Raw genomic sequence first — 19,508 nt, 5'->3', positions numbered from 1 at the left:
ATGATATTGACTTTTTTATGGGGAAGACGAGTGTAGTAGAAGTCATTATAGTTTCATATATAAACAGTTATAATTATTAGTAACGGAAGAGTTATTATGTTTTGCGGGGTGGCTGCACTGTGCACTGAGCCCTGAAGTGGGATGATTCGTCACGGCTCCTTCTTCTATGTCCACCAACGATAGTAAGTGGTTCTCTCTTAATTACTGTCCACTTTTCTTGTGTTCTAACGTAACGGTTAGGTTACGACACCTGTGATCAATATGAGTTGCTTTTAGATTCAAAAAGGTGCTTAATATTATTTTAACGAAATAAATGAGTTCAATTCATTATAATTCTATAAAATGATGTCGATTTAGGCACATTTTTACAAAATACGGAAGGGTACTCCCCTTTGTGTCCCAAGCTCCGCAATGCGGAAAACATAAATTGGGGGAAACTGTTGATTTTTCAACAGTGTATACATCAATGGATACACTGTACATCGATGGATTTTTCATCCATACGATACGAAGAATTATTTTTACATCATGAAGAGATATTTTTACATATAACATCAATAATTTTTGCAACACACAAGCATGATGGCCAAACAAGTCCAAATACAGTGATGAGATCAGTGCTACGCTCATGACGGGTTGAGTTTGGATGGTTGAGAGGTAGATACAAATTTTGTATTTCTTAACATTAATACAAAATGTCCATTCTTTCATCTCAATATTAATATCTTATTGCCAGAATTTAAAGTAATAAAAAATCTTTCGTAAAGTTTAACTGTATTTTAAAATGTAGCATTATGCCTGCCCTCAAAACGTCCTTCTATATTGCACCAGTTAAGCCTGTCACATCAATAAGACGGATTATTTTCCTTTGGCGTCGTTCGGGAAGTAGACATTGATGGAAGTGACATGTTTTTAGGGCCAGACAAAAATCTTAAATCTTCTCAAGAACACTAACTACCGTAGTATAGCATGGAACATTCGTAGATTGACCTTATCCTCCCAACTCTAAAGCATAAAATGCTTCAATAAACTCTGGCCTAAGCTATCCTTAATAATGTGTTATAGTTTATTTTTTGTTTTTTTTTTATGACACGGGAATGATCCGTCAAATTGTATTGACTTGTCTTTTAGCAGACAAAAAATAATCCATAAAACAACCTTAAGAATAAGAATATAAAGATATTCTTATTTTCAAGGGATTATGCGAGATTTGTCAGGGTAGTTATATGAGATGAACTATAATAACATCAAGTCTTATACAATGGCCCGGGTTTACATAATGCCAGTGCTGTGATGATACTATTGCAGAATGTCTTTTTCGTATTTTTTACTGTGTCAGTAATGCTAGCTGTAATGGTTTTCAATGACTTGAGACAACAGGGTCGTTCACAAAATGTTGTGCAAATAGCACCAATACGTGAGATTGATAAAATGTTATTATATAAGTTGTTTTGTTACATATTTTGTAAGACTGTATGTTATTATATCATGTATTATATAAACAGTTTAATTTCAAGTCTCCTACAGATTAAAAACCACGAGTAATGCTCGGTTCCCTCGTACTACCTTTGTTATAAGAGGTATAATAATCATTTACAAAACTAAAGTAAAAGCAATCATGTAAATAAGAAATTGCAAAAGTCTAATATGGCTATAGCATTGTATTTTTAAAGGAGGCATAAGTCTTTGGATGTTAAACGTTCGACCAAGAGACCTTAAATCCATAAAATAAAATTGGAAATAAGAATATAAATATGTTCTCATGTTCAAGGGCATTGGGAAAGAGAAATAAATAAATAATAAATTAATAATATAATATATAATTAATATAAATAATAATAAATTTTCTTGAATCCAAAAGTTTTAAAATACGTTCTATTTACTACACCTTTTCTGTGATAAAATATTGGGTAGAAAAATGTATATGGCAGTGCAACACTCTGAGCCATGATTTCATGTTATGCCATAATAATCTGCTATTTGTTCAACCCCAAAGTCCTGCTGTACTCAGACGTTATATGTTTGGTTCTTAAAAGACTCGTTTTCTAAATACGTATTGTAAATACATATTGCCCGTCTATAATAGTGTCGTGTATGGAACTATCACGAATACTAGAAAAATACCCGGTATGGATCATAACCATAAACAAATGACGTTTTTGGCCCGAAAGTAAACAAACCCCCTATACTAATAGCATTAATTAAAATATAGTTTTGTTTAACTTCGGGCCAAAAACGTCATTTGTTTATGATTATGATCCATACCGGGTATTTTCTAGTATTCGTGGGAACTATCAAGACAAATATAGTATATTTTAAACATATCCCCGAAGTTTAATACACAGAGTTTTACTAGACAAAGTCTATAAATACAATTTCATAATATATGTTTTCATTCGAATCTTATACATTTGATTTATGGAATTCATCATCGATAACAATTTTATTATAAGTCATAAATAAAGTTATATCGAATACGAATATCCTCAAATACGGAATTCTGTTTGAGCATGGTATTGCACAACGATACCCTAGTATATTACATGGATGTATCAGAGTGAGACGATGAGATGCACATACATTAACAACATTATCAGTTGGAAGTTTATTAACCTGGTCAAGTTGGACTGTCGATATACAAGAGTTATGCAAGAAATTCTGATAATCCTCCTCAGTAAATAATTACCTAAAAAACCATCTGATGGTCCTACTGGGAATTTCAAAATGGCGGTACAGTAATTGTAATTATTAAAATTAGTAATTTTCATACAAAGATCTTAGGAATTAAGGATTTCCTGTCAAACAACACCAATTTGATAAAGATTGAATTATAAATAACTTTTAGTTGAAATATAATTATTTATTTAGCAAAATCAATCGCAATGTAAAAAAAAAAAAAAAAAATAGCTGCAACTTATATGATAATCCCCAGAAATAAAATATCATAGTTACTGTGATACTGGATCATATGTTTAATAGTCTTTATTTTATTGTCTTGTTGAAAGCATATGGTTTATCTTTGTTTATGTTTTTATTGTGATGATTTCAGTTAGTGTTGAGATCGCATAAAGATTAAAATGTTCTTTCTTTAACTAGTTTGTTTTATTTTGTGATTATACTACAGTTACTCCCACTGATTAACCTTGATAAGGATTGTTAACAAACCAATGGAAGAAAGTATGTGCCAGACTGCTGACGCAGTATATTTTAAAATTCACTTTTGATTTTCTCTTCGTTTTGACCCATTTTCCGAAGTTTGGCAATTTACTTACACCCTGTATGTTACTGTTGAGGTTATGTCAATATGTAATGTAAACAGTTTATAAACTAAAACAAACAGAAATAAGAAATGGGCGTGACACACATAAGGTTATTTAGTGGAACTTTAAGGCAATCAAAATTTAAAAGTAGGATTGTATTTATTACTCTATTATGACTTCAGTTGGCAATAATAAAGGTAATTTTTCTATATAATCTCTGCGTATTTGATAGTTCACGATATAAGTACACTTGAAACTTCCCATCTCATGTTCATTATGTTTTCATTTACATTTAAAAAAATGATTGGGTTGTGAGTTTCAAATAATAGTTTGTCTTTCCTGAAGATTTACTAATAATATTGACGCATATTAAATATCCTTAACTGCTTTATGATCGTAACACCTTTTTTGTTTCAAACGTTCTATTCTTTGAAGTAAATTAAACTACCTTGTATAAGATTAAAGTATACATATCGTTTAGTTGTAATATATATCACATGCCCTGTAGAAATGGGATCCGAAACTTTGTCCTAAAACAGTACCTTATATTTATACACATTGATACTTTTAAAAGAGCAAAAAATATACATTACTATTAACCAAGATTTGTTTTTTAATTTAAAGCTTTACATAAATATGTGACCACCACAAAGACAAGTGCAATGATTTTATGGTTAACTGTCTTAAATTTCGGGAAACCGTATTTGGTATTAATTTCTATTTATATATTAACGTCTAATGTCAATCTGTGGTAGTCATAGATCGTGTGGATTAAAAACTATTCTCAAAATATCTAAATGTATTACGATTCCAAAAACAAATGAGGCAAAGTTTGGTGAAAATATAAAAAAAAGTCCGTTTGATTTCTCAGTTAAATGAAGTGAAGTAATTTCTGATTCTCTCTACAGAGCGGCTTGGTGGACCAGGAACAAACAATTACAACATGTTCAAACAGGCCGAACCGGAACTCTAATTATTCAAATTTGTTTAAACAGAGACCGGAAATCAAATTATGGGCTGTTTCAAATGATTTTACTTTTCCACTTTTTTGTATGTCATGCAAAATTAATTATTTCCAGATTTTTTTTATTTCATTAGTTTCCGTCATCAATAAGGTTACATTTAACCTATGTAATACACATGATGCGACCGTTAAATGCAATGACAATTGTACCAATACAAGTTAAAACTTTGATTTAGATGTTCTGTACGTATCATTTTACTCAATATACTATTTAATCTAGGGTCTACTCTTTAACGTACATCACAAATTTGGAAGAGTTGTTGGTTTATTGTAATCTTATACTGTAAAAAAATGAATTTAACAAAACATAACATTGTAGAACGGTCAAAAGCACCTTTTACTTTCTCCCCCTATACCATAGTATATGGAGAAAGTATTGTTTTCTTCAAAATTTGAGGGTTGGATATATCCGTTTTGGGTCCCCCTGGACCCAAAAAAGTGCTTTTCGAAGTGATTCTGTGTCTGGATGTGTACTAGGGACTACACCTGTGGTCAGATATTTATGAATTTTTGTGTGTAGGCTCTAATCCATGGTATCTCCAGGCTTGTTTTCATTTTTTTTTTAATTTTTATTTTTAATGTTGATTTTCCTATAAAACCCCATAAAAGAACGGGAAAATCGAATTTTCTCAAAATTGGCCCGGGCGGTTTTGATAAAAATTGAGTATGTTATAGTCTATTTTAATTAAAATTTAACTTTAAATTCTGAACAAAAAGGTACAAATACCATTTCCGTAAAAATTATGGTTCCCAAGTTATTGTAACTTTAGTTATTTTTCAGTAAAAAAAATTAAATAACAAAAGAATCAGATTTTTTAAGAAAAGCTGGTTTTGATAAAAATTAATATGTTATGGCCCATATAATTAAAAAAATAGTACAACACCCCATTGTAACAATTCCGGTTCAAAATTAATTGCAACGTTAGCAATTTTTACTATAAAATATCATATTTACTCTCACCGCTTACCCATGATAGAGGTTATTTACAAACTTATGGGAGAAAGTATGTGTCAGAATGCTGATACCGTTTATTTTCCGATATTTTTATCGCATTTATCGATTTTATTCTCATATTTTTATAACGAAGTACATAACTGATCACTTACGAGAAGAAATTTAGAGCTACATATTATAGCTGCATAAATAGCATATTATTCTGATCTTACAAATATTGCCATTCGGTTACTTTACTTATTATTACTGCGACCATTTTAGTTGTTTTTAGACTGGCAAACAGAAAATGAAGATTGAAAACAATTTCAAAATAAATAAAACCGATTTACAACCAATGAGCAATACAGTATTTATTTGAAGTGAATTAAGTGATTTTGAGTCTCTCTGTATTTCGAGATTGGCTAAAGGCGCTAATCACTAAATTAGATATCTACGTTAAGGCTTTGATCTAGTGGGTAAAGATGAACAAGAACAGTACCGTGGTATCGATGATCTGAATTTAAACGTTATATTTACCTTGGTTACAATACCACGTAGGAATCAATGTCAAGTTTTTAATAAAAAACTAAGTTGAAATAATACCGCTGTGGAGTTGTAAAGCAATAAATATTTCATTATAAATTATTATTTTATTGTCATACGAATTAACTTATGTCATACATGACTGAAATGGTAAACAATTTTTAACTGCAACATATTTTACTTCATCAAAATTATAGTAGTATCTAAATGAGTTTTACATTTCCACTCTGTGGAAGGTACAACCTCGGCGTTCTCTTTTATTGAACAGCTGATGCAGTTCAGATGGAATACTAAATTCAGTATCCAAATCCTATAGTGACCAATGCAAACCTACAACTCATATGACAGTTTAAATCCATTTGATATTTTCTAAATAAATAATAGATAGTTGTCCATTTTTGACACGGTAAGATACCAACTTTTAGAATATCATGCAAAAATGAAAAACCATTAGCCTTTTTTGACAACAATTTAAATTCTTGTTGTTTGATTTAAGAATATTATACGTAAATATAAGAATGATTTAGGATGATATAGGATAGTATGATATATGATATAATGATATAGGAATGATATAGGCTATACATAAATATGGAATGATCATGGACTCACTTTGCTTTAGAAAACGTTTGAAAACCTTGACATAAAACGATCTTTGCTTTAGTTAAATTATGAGTAGGTTACTTGAAAATCATCTGAACCTTCACATACAATTTGATGTAGTAATACGAAGAGCACGTACAAGAAGCAATAACTGGGTTTGAGCAGTCGTGCTGTAACACCTCTGAATCAAAATAAACTCGGTGTGTTATAGAGGTTACCTTCGTAGCTATCATTCTCCTCCCTTACTCCCTGTCCAGCATTATGTGCTGTACGTTATATATCTTTAAACTCAACTTTCCTAACGAACTGGATGGTGTTCAAGATTTTGTAAACTGAAAACCATGTATATACACTTCACCAACATTATTCATAAATACATATTATATTTATGTATACATACATAATATATGCACCATGATGTTTTAAGCCTATGCAAATACTGTGGAAAACTGCTGGGTCTAATACTATTTACTAAGGTAGAATATTGGTGAATAGTTGCAGGTGATATTCTCGGGCAGGTAGATCGGCTTACATCCCCCATTGTGATATTGCTGATATCGGATCCTTCAAGGTGTGGATGAAACCCTTTTGAGTAGAATTAAATATTCTTATTCATGATCAAAGCCTATAAAATGGCTTCGTCATTGCTAAATGTTACAGAAGGACATACGCTACATCTTTAGTCATAGTATGGTTATTAGTTTTGGTAATATAGTATGGTTAATGAAAGTTTTCTAAATCTTCATAAAAATATACCATTGAAACAGTAAATTGAGTTTATTAGTTCGTGGTACATATACACGTATCCAACATTTAATATAATATCAATACTAACCCTAGACCCAAGTCAATATATCCAACACCTTCTCACTGAAGGTGCTAAAATATTATTTGTGGTATTTTGTTAATTAATGTATAAGCAAATGAAAAGGTTTATGCTTTACTCAATATTGTTCCATTTAATTACTATACTTATTTACAGTCTCAATAACCCAGAGTATAAATACAGTGAAAATAACTCATGTTTGTTAATTTTTCTTAGAATTTGATGTACTTTATTATTTAAATCACACGCTTTTTTGGTGAAATAAACATAATTCGATATTTATTAACAGGTTCAGAATGGAATCATACCTTTTTACATTAATATTCAAAACTCATATACTATAAGAACGGTTTAAGCGATATGTTAATACAACATATATTTGTTCACCATTTTTGTACCTAGATCTTATCTATAGTCGTTTGACTCATAATAGAGTGTAGCTTGGAAGATTGCTTGTGAGAGCTCACTTGTGCAACAGTGTCAGTTGTTGGCCAACTAGACTGACAGACGTCAATACGTCACGCTAATCGACACCAAACGCCACGGAGCTCTGTGCTACTGTGCTGCTGATGTCAATGTAGACCACAGGGCTTGCCCATTAGCAAATAGGCTTCCCCCACCAATCACAAACTAGTATACTGTTGTATAATAGGTTTACAAAATCTATGAATATACATGTCAACAAGGACATTATCTTGGAAAATGCATCACAACAATTAATAGACTATCAAACTTTGCTTTAAATTGAGGTATACTGTATTTACAATAGTCGTAAATCCCGTAAAACTGTTTATCTCGCTGAAGATTTATTTTGTAACTCAATAATGTAATATCACGTTGAGAAAATACAGACCGATAAACTTTAACAGGTACCAGGATAGAGATGTTTACCCTGTGGAAGATAAGAATTTTCAGACTTTAACATTCCTATGTATAAATAAAATACTGTTAATTGAGAAATTAATTTATAACTCTTTCACCAAGCACGCGTTTAACAGAACATCTAATACACACATTGCGGCATTTGTTGAACGAGCTTTATAGATAAATTAGGGCTTCACGTCGTTCTGTTTACCTTTATTTTCAATTTAACTTAATTCACCGCAACGTATTGGCTTTTTGTTTCGCAGAAGCTAGGTTATAAATGATTGAAGCTACGTAAGGATTGAAAAAATATACAGGGTGTCCCGGAACTCTCTACCAATATTTTAGGGCATTGCTCCTGGGTAAGAAACATAACTAAATATTATATTTAAACTGTCCGGAAGTTCTTAGTTACTCACACAGCCGCCATTTTGTTTTTTCTGTTATTAATTTTTTTCTAAAGAATGGTTAAAGATATGAAATGGAAACTTTGCACAAACATTTATGACAGCTAGACAAAGCTACAAAAAAATTATGACGATTTTTCAAATTCATCAAACAAAATGGCGGCCATTTAAATTTTTGTCAAATCAATGGTTTTTGAGTTATTTAAGAAAGAAAGTTTAAATGGCCGCCATTTTGTTTTATGAATTTGAAAAATCGTCATAATTTTTTTTGTAGTTTTGTCTACTTGTCATAAATGATTGTGCAAAGTTTCCATTTCGTATGTTTAACCATTCTTTAGAAAAAAATTAATAACTGAAAAAAACAAAATGGCGGCTGTGTGAGTAACTAAAGATTTCTGGACAATTTAAATATGATATTTAGGTACGTTTCTTACCCAGGATCAATGCCCTAAAATATTGGTAGAGAGTTCCGGGACACCCTGTATACCTAATGTTTTATACGGTATTTTGTTTTAAAGTTTTGAGATTTTGCGAAATGTGAAATTTTTAAATTGAAGATGAACTTTCCATGCTGGACTACTTGGCTCGTCATAAAAAAAAATTTTATAGCTCCTGTTTTTAAACCTAAGTTTGGGAAGTTTGTCACAATACTAAAGTATCAGAAAACTATCAGGCCTATTTTTTTACCATTCGACATAGCACATGTTTTAAGAATATGCAATAGCAGTCAATAAGATATTTGGCTGTGCTTTAAATCACCGTAGAGAATAAAATTGAAATCCTAAATCTCAGTTTGATTTTGTAACTGATTTTGGTTGCATGTTCCAAGTATATAAATGTTTTATTATATTTTGCATTGAAATGTATGGAGTTGAATACTTGACAAATAATACGTTATATAATTTAAAATGTATCTTACCCCAGTACAGAACATAGTCCTTATTATGTAGTCCCATTAAAACCGCAAACAAGATAGCATTAGATCTAACTATTAATCAAACGAAGTTTTAAATAAGTGAGCTGCTTGGAAAAATGTTACAACACGGAATATCAATAAGCCTGTTCATAGGCATGTAGAACACTGCTATACTATTGGTATGGTTGATGTTTGAGCTTTGTGCCACCTAGTTACAGACATTTTAAACCAATCAGACTCATTTCCTGTAAAACATTATTTCATATTTTAAAGTGAGGCAAATATAGTTAGTTATCAACAAAGTTTGGTTTCTTCGTTATAATAATTTTATCTGAGCTATAATCTGAGCATATTTAATATAAATTCTTATCTTCTCTCGGTATATATAAACAAACCCGTTAAACCAGATCATTGAAGTTACCATACATTTAAAAGGACTATACAAAAAATTTATTATTAAACAAAAAAAGATTGTTACGACAAGTATATATTCAATACATATTTTGGAAGTTACTAATTAATTGTATAAAGTTATTCCATCCAAATGCTGGTCGTATTTTACCTCAACTTCTTCATTAACTTGTTCTATCAATTTACGTTCGGTCAGAAAGCAGCGTAGTTAAACAAAAGAGAATCAATATGGTGATAAGTAGTTTTTTCCACAATCAACTGTGTGAATACAATAAGTAAACAGTCTATAAAATCTTTTGTATCAGTCCAAAATAAAGAACAAAAGATTTATTTTAGAAACTCAATGTATTGATTTATTAATTGCTTTTATAAGATGCAATGTATGGCAAAAATTATAAACGTGTTGATTTAGCATCAGTTTATTATTTATAATTTAAGCTCTGTAATACAGCATTTTTCCAACATTTTCGTACATTACATAATATTATTAACTATATCATCTGGTGTTTAAAATATCAAATTATTATTTGGTCCTCGCTGATATCACCTTGATTAACTTTGCACATTCAATGAACCAGCCTGATTTAATTATAACATGTAATGTAAAAACCATATCATAGTTTAACCAAAAGGTAATTTCCGTTTAAACGGATTTACCTCATTTAAATATTTGATTTTAGAGTGTGTATACGTAAATTTTGCATTAAATGATTTTTGACAATTTTATAAGAACCGTTTGATTTCTTCTTGGGACTGTTAAAAATGAATAAATAATAGTAATAAATAAACAATAAACAATAATAATATTATTACAGACTAAACCAATTTAGAAGGTTATGGACTCAAATATACCGGGGTACTTGAAAAGTACTATTGAATTTGGTGTTTTATTTTATTTGATCAGTGATAATGTCTATCACTACAAATGTACAAAGAACAACCTTATTTAAAATTACAATTAACGTTCACAGGTAAAATCAAAAAGATCATGCGTAGTAATGTATCTGTTTGCATCCATTCCGCATAAAAAATGTACTTATCTGTTATAGTAAAAACGATTAAATATTATAATGCAACTTTGCCTACCTAACTACACATTCCAAATAGGACTTGTTGGGGAGTTTTAGAATGAGTTAGTTTACTTAACTTATGTAGTAATAATGTGTTATGCTGGGAAAACGTAACTAAAATTTGTAAACTTAATTAAATAAAACATTTCTTCTCTTTTGGATTGGTTAAATGCAATGTCGTCTAACCTATTTGAAATATCCACAATTGCAAGTAAATGTGAGGTAAAAAGACATGAGAACCTGTACAAACTACAGTCTCTGTTGTCCACAATGTTGCAATGTAGGGAATCCCAATAGAAGCACCAGCAAAGCAATATTGTTTTTCAGAGAGTTTCAAAGCACAGCAGTTCGCTAATATTATTCAGTTCATTACCAAAGTAAGGACGTACATTTAAGCATAAGAAGTTTGAACTATGAATTTGTTTTGTGTAATACACGATAGTGTGACATTTTCAAGCTTTTCTGTTGAATATCCCCTTGAACCACTTTACATTTTGGTGCGACTTAATTTAAAACTTTCTTTATCAGCAGTGTACGTGTTATCAAATTTACGAACAGTAAAATTTAATACGTCTAAAAACACCTAAACATATATTTACTCTTATACCATGTAACTCACCTAAAATTGTAATATCACTCAAACATATATTTACACTTGTACTGTTAACTCACAAGACGGTAAATATGCATAAAAGATGGTAAGTGGTGATTGATTTCGATTGGAATTGAAGGTTCCATCTCAGACCTAATAGGCTTCATTTAAAATCATATATTCATTTAAAATCTATCGCCTCTTAATAAAAATACCCCCGCCACAGCAAACCTGCCGTCTAAGCGAATTTCCATTTGGCTGAATTGATTTTCAATCGATCTATTTAGATAACATTAGGTTTAACGAGTACCTAGGTTTGCTGCTACAAGGAAACTAATAAAGTGTGGATTTTAAGTAAAATAATTATTGCTTAGTAGAAAATGAATATATTTGCCAAGTTTGATCAAAAGATATCCATAAACAAGCAAACTACAACATTTTGCAATATTCTCCATAAGAATAACATGGGAATTTTAAATTTACAATTTTTTTAAGTTTTCTCCGTAACCAATAACCGTACAAAAACACTTTGATATACTGAATTGTTTGTTTCTTTAAGCTCTTTAAGAAGGTTTAGAGAAAAATTGGGAAATTTTGTGTTTTGAGGGTCAAAAGTGAGAAAAACCAATTTTTACCCCATAAAACCCCCCATAAAACCCTGTTCCCATGGTCCGATCATGCTGGATCGCGAACTCATTCAAGTTAATCCCGCCTTACACCTTCAAACCAAATTTCATCAAAATCGGATAAAGATTACTCAAGTAATCGTGTTCACGGACACATATATATATAAATCTATATATATGAAAATAGAAAAATAGGGCTACTATATATAAATAAAGATTAAACATTAATAAACTTAGTACCCAAGTAAAATTATTTATTAAAATATTTACTGACTATAGTTTCGGCTCTAAGGCCATTTTCAAAGTAAACAAAAATCAAAATATGATATGTAAATAAATAAATAACATATGATATTATAAAACTTTTCTAACTTGTAACATAATTTTGTCTTCATTGATTAATTTATATACTATATGATGTGTTGTACTTATTTTCATTAATATTTTCTCAATTTTGCAATTTTTTCATATATTGGATTATTCAATTTTGGAATCATTGTATTTAAAATGTTTGATTTGTTATTTTTGTAGTTCATATAAATATTAAATTCTTCTTTTACATTCAATTTTTCTCTGTCTTTTTCAATTTCTAATATTGTTAAGTTTTCTTCGATCTTAGTAAACTTATGTTTGGATTTTAGTAAATGATCTGCAAAATTTGATTTCATTGATGTTTTGTTCTTCGATTTATATGCCTGTATATGTTCGTTGAATCTAACTTTAAAATTTCGATAGGTTTGTCCAATGTAGTAGTTGTCACAGTCAGAACATTTAATTTTGTAGATACCAGATGCATTGTATATGTTTGCTGTATTGTTTGTTATAGGATTGTTGGTTTTATTTTGTATGATTTTAAAAATGTTATTTTTTGTTCTATAGCTTAGTTTTACTGGGGTATGTTTGAATGTTTTCCTGATTGCTTTGTTAAAATTAATCAGGAAAACATTCAAACATACGCCAGTAAAACTAAGCTATAGAACAAAAAATAACATTTTTAAAATCATACAAAATAAAACCAACAATCCTATAACAAACAATACAGCAAACATATACAATGCATCTGGTATCTACAAAATTAAATGATCTGACTGTGACAACTACTACATTGGACAAACCTATCGAAATTTTAAAGTTAGATTCAACGAACATATACAGGCATATAAATCGAAGAACAAAACATCAATGAAATCAAATTTTGCAGATCATTTACTAAAATCCAAACATAAGTTTACTAAGATCGAAGAAAACTTAACAATATTAGAAATTGAAAAAGACAGAGAAAAATTGAATGTAAAAGAAGAATTTAATATTTATATGAACTACAAAAATAACAAATCAAACATTTTAAATACAATGATTCCAAAATTGAATAATCCAATATATGAAAAAATTGCAAAATTGAGAAAATATTAATGAAAATAAGTACAACACATCATATAGTATATAAATTAATCAATGAAGACAAAATTATGTTACAAGTTAGAAAAGTTTTATAATATCATATGTTATTTATTTATTTACATATCATATTTTGATTTTTGTTTACTTTGAAAATGGCCTTAGTGCCGAAACTATAGTCAGTAAATATTTTAATAAATAATTTTACTTGGGTACTAAGTTTATTAATGTTTAATCTTTAAATCTATATATATATATATATATATATATATACATATATAAAAATTTTAACGAATGGTGTTTTTGGCCTCTGGGGACATAAAAATGAACAAGTAAATCGGTCCCGGGCCTAAGTCTTACCATGAGACCTACGGTAATAGCTACTTCCCTATAGGGAAATTCGTTAAAAATAAAGTAGTTTGCAAATGTTAAAGTGTGGTTAACATCTTTTATGTATATTTACTGTCTTGTAAATTTTTGTAGAGTTAACAGTATTAGTGTAGATATAAGTTTCGAGTGTTATTAGACTATCTTTTATTTACTTCCAATTAATTCATTCCAACTGTTACACGAATGAATGTAGTGTCTAAAAAGATTAAGTAAACCTAGTGTATAGAGGTAATAAATACATAAAGGCCATAAAATACATACATATAAGGACATAAAATGTGTTATGTATATTTACCGTTTTGTACATACTTTTATAAACTACCTCAAAATGAGGTATTTCTGATAGAGTCTCAATTTTCAATATCCAATTTAACTTTGAGCAAACTATTTTTAGGTGGTTTCTTTTTACGGTAGAAATAATAAAACGGGTTCATAAAAATTTTAGTTTTCAATGTGGTTGACATAAAAATTAATATTACAACTTAAATTCACGGTAAAATGTCATTATGTTATTCACAATTATTTCTAGTTATATTTTTCCTATTAAACGAGTCTTATGCAAAGCTAATCCTCCACAAACATAGGTCTATAAAGGTCTCTCGACTACAATAACAAGGTCTACCTCAACAACTGGTGACAATGTAGAGAACAGAGACTCCTGTATGTAGCACCTGCTTGTAGTTAGCATTCATTGGCTCCTGGATGTGTTTGAATCTACCATATTGTAATATGCTTTGTTGCAAATAAAATCTACGGATGCTAAAAGCTATATTTTAACTATTGTAACTTTCATCGAGTTAAATTTAAAGAGGAACCAAAATTTGTGTTACTAATTTCAAGTTAAATTAAGGTCTCTATCGAGCTTTTGTCAAAGCTAAATTCAAATTTCAGATCATCGTCATGTTTTACTTCATTTTCTACTACTCGTATCGTAGCCATTCCCCATCCCCTATACCACGATTATTCTTGTCATAGTATTCTAAAACGTTGTGAAAAAATAACGATGACCGCAAAGTATGACTCGCCTTCTGTTAACAAAACTACTTAAAGGGGATTTTCTGTAATATAAAAAAATTATTTGACTGCAATCATGCATTTTACGATAGGTTCCAATCATCGTAATATAAACATACTATAGCCACACGTTCACAATGTATATTATAATAAACTCTTATAATCAGTTATTTTATCATTATTATATTTTTCATAATAAATAATATTTTTTCATGGAAGGGCGCACGGGAAAAACGATCATAGTCACAAAAACAAACTTTTCCAGAAACGCGATTTTAAGGTTTTATTTAGTGTTAAGGAGTCTAAAACTACTTTTTATTCAAGTTCAGGACACATAATATGCTAGTGAGTACATTAAATGTACTATGTACTATGTAAATGTAATATAGGTACATAAATTTTATGTACCTATATTACTATTTTTTAATCATTTTCTTATTTATAGTATGTAAAAAAAATAAAAACCCCAACAAATACATACTTTCCAATGCAATAACGATCATAGTCATCTGACTATGATCATTTTTCCACAACATAGCCTATACCCACTAGCAATAGAAAAACGTCACCTAGGCCTACTGATACATTTTACACAGTAATTACATAGTATTTTTTCTGTACACTTTTAATACGTTGTTCTTACCATAATATAGACCGCGTTTTGATATGGCACAGTGAAAAAATAATAAAAAATAAAATAAAATGACTTTATTATACATTTCTTACACAGTAGACTAAAGAATACAGGACATTAAAGAGGTGAAAGTTCTTTTGAAGTAAAATGAAATTCCTTGCATAATAACATCAACTCTCTCACTAATAATGATTTCTATTGCAAAACAGTAGTGCCAACACACGGACGACTATGATCGTTTTTCCCTGGCACGCAAAGACCATGATCGATATTCCCTTGTTTTAGATTACTATGATCGTTTTTCCATTGTATATCTAGAATTCAAATGAGATTTACTCTGAATACGATCATTTTTCGCTGGTTTTTGAACTGCTGTGTGATAGTCCAATGCAAGAGCATTGTTGTCATATAAATATATAAAAATTTTTTTTTTACTATGATCGTTTTTCCCGTGCACCCTTTGTTAAGTTATGAAGATGTAAAGGTTAACCCATATTCTACCAATGATAGGTCGAGCTATTTCCCCTGTACCACACACATACATACATAGGGGGGGGGGGATGTTTTTTCCCTGTAACCACTGACAATACAGACGCAATCTAAGGTAGGTTGTACCTCTCTTTGGCAACCCATAATTCAATACCGAACTAAGAATATACTTCAATATCATAGGCACATCGTTTCTTAATTTGTTTATAAAACAAATTTGGTTTTGCCACCCTTGTAAACATAGAATTCGATATACTATACCCTATATCCAAAGGTAAGTTTTATTTTAGTTTTTTCTCCACGAATCTAGTTTGTCGGCCATTTTGTGGGGTAAAATGAGGTCAAATCACATTTTAAGTTGCAGATTTAGTTTTCCCACCCTTGTAAACATTAAAAACGATATACTACACACTATATGTGACAATAACTTTTTTAGCTATTTTTGACCAATTATTATTTTTATTTAAATACCCTAATTTTAGGTACTTTCCCAAGTCAGATTTTGGTAGACTTTTTTGTGTTGTGTGGAGGTATAAAAGTAATGAAATCCGTTGAAAACCCTTTTGGAGCAATTTTGTTGAACCTCCACTATATATTTATCTTTAATTACCGGACTAGAAAAGAAACTACTAATTTCGTTTTAGTTTTTGATCTTTAGTTTTTATTAGTGATCAGTAAAACACTACTTTATTATAAACCTTGCTAACCACTTTTTTATTCCTTACATTAGTAAATATTTAAATTCATTTCCATTTTTACATGGTTTGTTTCTACTTCAATTTAGATAACGCCAATTGTAGTCCTTCTTAACTGTGCTTGTATGTCTTAAATTCGTAGAAAAATATATTAAATGGCCAGCAAATTGTAGTTTTTCAATCACTTCTCGGAATAAATGCATATGTGGACTGGCGCTGGACCAGGCTTTATTATTATTTTCCTAACCTAGAAATATAACACTATATTTACAATTGTGTTTAGGCCCTAAGTATCGCGTTATAGCTTGTTTTAACGTTCGTATCACGTCACAAAACCAGTAGTTTGTCAGGGTGAGCGATCACTGTGGTCTATCACCTAAATGTCGCTCTATCCATCTACTGCAATGATTCTTGTTGTATTGGATACCGTAGTTAAGGTTCGTATCACGTCACAAAACCAGTAGTTTGTCAGAGTGAGCGATCACTGTGGTCTATCACCTAAATGTCGCTCTATCCATCTACTGCAATGATTCTTGTTGTATTGGATACCGTAGTTAAGGTTCGTATCACGTCACAAAACCAGTAGTTTGTCAGAGTGAGCGATCACTGCAGTCTATCACCTAAATGTCGCTCTATCCATCTACTGCAATGATTCTTGTTGTATTGGATACCGTAGTTAAGGTTCGTATAACGTCACAAAACCAGTAGTTTGTCAGGGTGAGCGATCACTGTGGTCTATCACCTAAATGTCGCTCTATCCATCTACTGCAATGATTATTGTTGTTTTGGATACCATAGTTTAAGGTTTGTATCACGTCACGAAACCAGTAGTTTGTCAGAGTAAGCGATCGCTGTGGTCTATCACCTAAATGTCGCTCTCTCCATCTATTGCAATGATTCTTGTTGTATTGGATACCGTAGTTAAGGTTCGTATAACGTCACAAAACCAGTAGTTTGTCAGGGTGAGCGATCACTGCAGTCTATCACCTAAATGTCGCTCTATCCATCTACTGCAATGATTCTTGTTGTATTGGATACCGTAGTTAAGGTTCATATAACGTCACAAAACCAGTAGTTTGTCAGGGTAAGCGATCACTGCAGTCTATCACCTAAATGTCGCTCTATCCATCTACTGCAATGATTCTTGTTGTATTGGATACCGTAGTTAAGGTTCGTATCACGTCACAAAACCAGTAGTTTGTCAGGGTGAGCGATCACTGCAGTCTATCACCTAAATGTCGCTCTATCCATCTACTGCAATGATTCTTGTTGTATTGGATACCGTAGTTAAGGTTCATATAACGTCACAAAACCAGTAGTTTGTCAGGGCGAGCGATCACTGCAGTCTATCACCTAAATGTCGCTCTATCCATCTACTGCAATGATTATTGTTGTTTTGGATACCGTAGTTTAAGGTTCGTATAACGTCACAAAACCAGTAGTTTGTCAGGGAGCGTTTCATAAACTCCAAATTTCACAAACTCCAACGCTTAAATTATTAAATGAACAGCACGTTTCATAATGTCCAAATTTCATAAGCTCCAAAACTATAATATTCAAATAATCACTGTTTCACAATGTCCATGTTTCACAAACTCCAACGTTTGAATATAAAATAAACAGAGCGGTTCATAACCTCCAAATTTCATAAGCTCCAAATCTATAACATTCAAATAATCACTGTTTCACAATGTCCAAGTTTCACAAACTCCAACGTTTAGATACCAAATAAACAGAGCGGTTCATAATGTCCAAATTTCATAACCTCCAACGGTACCGTCTGGGCCAGAAGTCTCTCTAGTGGTTGCCACAGTCAGATAGCAGGCACAACAATAGTCCATCTGCAGCGACTTCTGGCAGAGACTGTACCGTTGGAGCTTATGAAACTTGGAGGTTATGAACCGCTCTGTTTATTTGATAATTAAACGTTGGAGTTTGTGAAATTTGGACATTGTGAATCGGTGATTATTTAAAAGTTATAGTTTTGGAGTTTGTGAAATTTGGAGGTTATGAAACTCACTGTTTATTTAATATATTAACGTTGGAGTTTGTGAAATTTGGACATTGTGAAACGGTGCTTATTTGAAAATTATAGTTTTGGAGTTTATGAAGTTTGGACATTATGAAACGCACTGTTTATTTAATATTTTAGAAGTTGGAGTTTGTGAAATTTGGACATTATGAACCTCACCCGTTTGTCAGGGTGAGCGATCACTGCAGTCTATCACCTAAATGTCGCTCTATCCATCTACTGCAATGATTCTTGTTGTATTGGATACCGTAGTTAAGGTTCGTATAACAACACTAAACCAGTAGTTTGTCAAAGTGAGCGATCACTGCAGTCTATCACCTAAATGTCGCTCTATCCATCTACTGCAATGATTCTTGTTGTTTTGGATACTGTACTTAAGGTTCGTATCACGTCACAAAACCAGTAGTTTGTCAGAGTAAGCGATCACTGTGGTATGTCGCCTGAATGTCGCTCTCTCCAACTACTGCAATGATTCTTGTTGTTTTGGATACCGTAGTTAAGGTTCGTATCACGTCACAAAACCAGTAGTTTGTCAGAGTAAGCGATCACTGTGGTCTATCACCTAAATGTTGCTCTATCCATCTACTGCAATGATTCTTGTTGTATTGGATACCGTAGTTAAGGTTCATATAACGTCACAAAACCAGTAGTTTGTCAGGGTGAGCGATCACTGCAGTCTATCACCTAAATGTTGCTCAATCCATCTACTGCAATGATTATTGTTGTTTTGGATACCGTAGTTAAGGTTCGTATCACATCACAAAACCAGTAGTTTGTCAG

This window comes from Macrosteles quadrilineatus, unplaced genomic scaffold, assembly GCF_028750875.1.
Source record: "Macrosteles quadrilineatus isolate MER2022 unplaced genomic scaffold, UCM_ALF_1.0 Scaffold_2__2_contigs__length_208266976, whole genome shotgun sequence".
Classification (NCBI taxonomy): Eukaryota; Metazoa; Arthropoda; class Insecta; order Hemiptera; family Cicadellidae; genus Macrosteles; species Macrosteles quadrilineatus.
The sequence above is the reverse complement of the archived record's forward strand: the minus strand, read 5'-3'. Positions refer to the sequence as shown.